The sequence below is a fragment of the Rattus rattus genome, chromosome 7, assembly GCF_011064425.1.
Source record: "Rattus rattus isolate New Zealand chromosome 7, Rrattus_CSIRO_v1, whole genome shotgun sequence".
In the NCBI taxonomy this organism is placed as follows: Eukaryota; Metazoa; Chordata; class Mammalia; order Rodentia; family Muridae; genus Rattus; species Rattus rattus.
Window position 1 is genome coordinate 22,074,985 of NC_046160.1, and position 5,420 is coordinate 22,080,404.

The window sequence follows — 5,420 nt, forward strand, 5'->3', positions numbered from 1 at the left end:
CCGGGCTACTTTTATTGCCATGACTATCATGGTTTGTCACGACCCTACGCATGACTCCCCACACTTGTAAAGTGTGATTCTTCTAAAATGGTGTGAGGGTAGTGTGGAGTGAAGTTCAGAGCCTCAGAGAAGGAAAATGTCCATTACAACTATTGGGGTTAACCTGGAACCATTCCACAGACCCGCAGGCCTTTGGTGATACCTGGCTAAATTTCCTTGGTAGCTCTTAACAATTTCATCCTTTTCTTCCCAAATAGAAAAGTATTTAGACTTGGACCTGCAAATATGGTTTTAACTTTAAAGTTATGTTTTGTCCCAAGCCATTGTAGCACAACCATCTGTTGGTATGATATACACTGAGGTAGTCACACAGACATCCTACTCACATACAAAATGCATTTTTGTTTTGGTCTTGGAGACAGGGTTTCATGCAGCCCAGGCTGTCAAACGCACTGTGGACCTGAGGATGACCTTTAACTTCTGACCTTTCCCACTTCTACCTCCCAAGTGCAAGAACTACAGACGCACGTTAACACGGGAGCTTCAAAGTCCTTTCTTGCAGAATCCACTGTGGTCAGTGTGTGACCCTGGAGCCAGCAAACGTGGGTCTGACTCTAGCTTCATGTGGTTTCCAGCCCAGGACCCACCACAGCAAGCCCCTGTCACCGGAGAAATGTCCCAAACAACTGCCTCAATGAATCACTTAATGGTGTCGCCATGCTCTGAGAAATAGAGTGTTGGGCGGTTTGTGGCTGTGTGGGCATCTCAGCAGAGGATTATGAAAACAAAGATGGCTATATCATTGGTGACATTATCCTAGGGAGCCACCGTTTGGTCACTGACTAAAGCCGCTGTGACAGTGTCTGAATGTTATCCGCAGGCCTGTTGTGACACAGGTGGATCAAAGTCTCCTTGACTGAGAAAGGGCAAAGCAACAGGGAGCTGTACTGACTCCTTGTGCTGTAGGGAAGGGCAGGAAGGAGAGGCAGGAGGGGAGAGATAGGGAGAGAAAACTAAGGCTTTGTGTCTTTGGGTAAGCTATAGAAGACTGTATGTTTTTTCATCTGATTCTCAGGACAATGGGGAATGGATTGAATGGAGTCCCTTGCTAAGCTCGGAAAGCACTTCAACCCTGAGCTGAATCCCCACCCTTCATATCCTGATTCAAAAAGTGAGGTTGGGGCACACCTACAGTACTTAGTTTTCTGAGAATTTAAACTGTATGTACCTACTAGTGCCTCGGCCCCCATTTCTAACTGGTACTTCACTTTTTACCTTTTTCAGTTGGCATTGTACTCAAGCACGGAAGGTGAATAACTCTTTGTTTTCATTTGTAAAGGTATCAGTGAATCAGTGCTGCTGCGTGGTATCTCACCACTAACAATTAGACAACCTAACTTTGCCTGTGCTAAGCTGCAGGATGAGCCTGTCCTCCGGACCTGGGCTGCTTCTGTTTCTAATCCCACGCGAGAGGCAAACTCAGTGCTGCCACGTTGCTGGCAAAGCCGAGACTCTGAAAGGAGTCTGTAGCCAGCCGGCAGGAACTGAAACTGAGTCAGAGGGAGAGCGAATTGCACTGCTCTGATTGCTTTGCTGTGGGAAAGCAGGGGCCAGGGAAGAAGCGGGTCAGTGGGTCGCGGTTCTCCACTGCAGCCTAGGAGGCCTGCTGAGTTAAAGCAAGATCTCGGACTGTGTGTGTGTGCGGTGTGTGTATGAGAAAGACAGACAGGCAGACAGAAACACACACAGAGGCAGAGAGAAAGAGAGAGACAGAGACAGAGGGAGGCAGAGGCAGAGAGATGGGGGCTGGGGATAAATGAATCACGGGGCCTCTGATTCTGCGTTTAGTGACTTCACAGGAGAGAGGCTGGTTCTGATAGGGTTATTGTCCACACTACTCAGGGTCCCCGTACTCCTTTTTCTTTAAATCACAAGTGAGCTGGCTGTTAGATATTTGTCAGCTGCAAAGTAGGCAGACCAGGGTTTGGATGTAAATCTCTCATGCAGAAGCTTACACTGTTTGCAGTTTATGTCTCAGGCTGTGGGCGGGGCTTTGGAAGCCCTGCTGCCAGAAGTGGAACACTGGCTAACTAGGGTCTATTATGCCTTGTTCCCGGGTGGCCAGGGGATGCCTGATCACATCCACACATCAGTAAACACACTTTCTGCTCTGACTCCTTTCCCTGAGGAAATGTGAACATCTACTGTCTATGCCCTCCTAAGGTCAAGCTAGGGTGCGAGCCTGCCAAAGTTCACTCTGAGGAACCAATGGGTTTATCAGGCTTATTAGCAAGGGGTAAGGGATTACAGGCAGAGGCATGTGGGGCCTTAAAGCAGCCACTGGGTATTTTGAGCTCTGTACCCAGCATGCACGATGACTCCTCCATGGCTGTGTGGATGAGAGTTCCCTTCCCTTCCTGTAGATAGCTTCTAGCCCAGTGGTTGGCAATCTGTGGGTCGAGACCCTACTGGGCTTGAACAGACCTTTCACAGCGGTCATCTAAGACCAGTGGAAAACTCAGTAATTTACATTATGATTCATAACAGTAGCAAAATTAGTTATGAAGTAGCCATGAAGATAATTTTAACATGAGGAACTGTACTAAAGGGTCGAAGCATTAGGAAGAATGAGAACCACCGCACTACTCTGAGTCCCCAGGGCCGTGAGCAATTAGGGAAGGAGTGGCCTCTGGATACTCAGGTGAGGATCCTATGACCTTCCCAGCCCCCTCCTTCCAAAAGGGAAGAGCGCAGTTCACAAGCCTGCCTGTGATGACCTTCGGGGAGCAGGCCCAGCAAAGATGGTGGCAGTTTGGCTTGCCTTAAATTACAAGGGCCGAGTAAGCTGGAGTTGGGATTTACAAGGCAGTAATAATGCGCTCTCCTCTATGGTACTTGGCTTCTTGAAAGCATTTTATAGCCATTTACTAATTAGTCCTCGGCTGCACTCTCTGAGCAGGTACAATGCCTCTTGATGGGCGAAGCCACAGATGAATTGTGAAAACACGGAAAGGACCCTCGCTCATGCAAAGGATGGAGGTCACACAACCTGGTGCTTGAACCATAGGAAGCAGTGCCTTTCAGTTGCTGGTGATGTGTATGAGAGGGGGGGGTGGGGTGGGCGCAGAGGCAGAGGCAGAGAGAGAGAGAGTGCATTATCACAGAGCATGTGTGGAGATCAGAGGACAATTTCCTAGGGCCTGTGTTCTACTTCCACCTCGTTTGGAGGCAAGGTTTCTCTTCTTCCTGCTTCTTTGCTAGGTTTGAGACCTTCTGGCTGATCTGTCTCTGTGTCCATCTCACCCTAGGAGCACTGTGATTGTAGATGCAGGCCATGACCCTGAGCTTTACTTAGGGGTTCAAAGATTAAAGTTAGGCTGCCAGGCTTGTGTGGCCAGTGTTCCCCCCGCCCCCCAACCCCCAGTTGAGCCATCTCGCTTGCCCCATTTTCTGTGTTTTATTTTCTGATAAGAAAATCAGTTCAAACTCTTCCCGGGGTAAGAGAGCTGACCATCTGTGAACGCAGTCTCCACCCCTACAAACCTACACAGAGTGTACTACCCCTTTCCAGGACAGATATAAAATAGCCTCAACTTGTTCCCTAGACCCACGGATGTCTGCTGCAGTCTTCAGCTAACCTGCTCCCTGAAATCATCATAGGTGAGCTTGCTAGCTGTTGATGGTCCCTCCTGGGACATCATCTGAGTATCCAGAGGCCATTCCTCCAAACCAGTTGTATGTAATTCTACACTAATTGTTCATGGTCCTGGGGGCTCAGAGTAGGCCTAGAGCAGTGGTCCTCCAACCTGAGGGTCTAGACTCTTTTGAGGGTCATCCAAGAGTATCAGAAAACACATTTATAATTCATGAGAGCAGCAAAATTATGAAGTAACAATGAAAAGAACTTTATGGTTGGGGGTCACCACAACACGAGGTATTAAAGGGTAGTAGTAGCATTTGGAAGGTTGAGAAGCCCTGGGCTTCTGATCTTGTTTCCTTGTCCAAGGGGCAGGACTTAACTCCAGCTACTCGTCTACATCCCAGGTCTGCTGTGGAGAGACTCTAGCCCTGTCTGTGACAGTGCTTCTTAGACAGACGGTGTCTGTCTCACTCAGATTAATCATCTGCTAGCCTGGGCATGCCAACCCTAGAGGTTGACAAGGCAAGCTGGGGATAGCTGGAGATCGTTCTGCCACTGCAGGCTGCAGGCTGCAGGCTCTGCTATCTGAAGTGCAGGGGTCCAGTCTACGTATTTGTCACCCTATTCCAGAGCGCGCGATGCCTGCCTGGCAGGTACCAAGGAATCCTAGCTCCATCAGCTCTTGACTCAGTTGGCAGTGAAGCCACACTCATGCCCCTCCTTGCTTACAGGGTAGCCAGAATAATCCTAAGCTACCATGGCAGGGAGCCTCAGGGCAGGGGTTCTCAACCACTGTGGGTTGTGACTCTTTTGAGAGTCGAACAACCCTTTCTTTCACAGGGGTCACGGAAGACTATGGGGAAATACAGATAGTTACATTACAATTCACAACAGTAACAAAATTATAGTTAAGTAGCAGTGAAAAAATTGTATGGTTGGGGGCCACCACATGAGGATTATAGGGTCACAGTATTATGAAGGTTGAGAACCATGGCTTTAGCTGGAGGTCTTGGAGCTCAGCACACATCTGCCCTGAAGAGAGGACACAGCCAAAAGAGACTCCAGCATGAAGCACCCAACAGACTCCCTGGGAGTCCACTAAACTCTAGGTGCCCACCCTCTGGTTCCTATAAGTCTGCTGAGAGTCTTACAGTGTAGACAAATGCAGGAACCCCTGAAAAGCCCCCTGGGAGATTCTTGTGAGCAGAGGTATGGTCTGGTCTAGCCCCACTTGTAGAATTACATAAAGGAAGGGACTGACTTGAGTCATGCAGCCAGTTAACAGCAGAGTGAGACGTGGACCCAGGACTCCTCTGTCCTGGGAATTCCCAAGGGCAGTGAGCCAAGAGTGAAGATGAGCGTCTCCCAGATCTGTTCCAGGTCCTCCCTAGCCTCTGGAGAGCATCCTTGGTGCCGGGGTTAGGGGATGCAGGGAAGCAAGGTACCCCCCTCACTGGTGCAACAGGGTCTAGAACTCCTTCCGTGAGAGGCCCAGCAGGGCTGTGTGTACCCTGTAGGAGGAACCTCAGTTTAGCGAAGCAGAGGAGGGAGCCCAGGTCAACCACCATTCTTGGATCTCTTGCCGATAGGAAGCGTCACACACTTTGCGTGGCCCTCCGGATAGGAGAGTGTTACAGTGACGTGTGTGGAGGCCTTGCTGAGGTCAAGCTGACCGCAGCCAGATGGTGAGGGCTGGGAAGCTGCATGCTGCTGTGGAGGGCCTCATGGACCCTTCCCACACCACCCCTGCTTTGCTTCCAGTCACTAGAGCCTCCTGGCC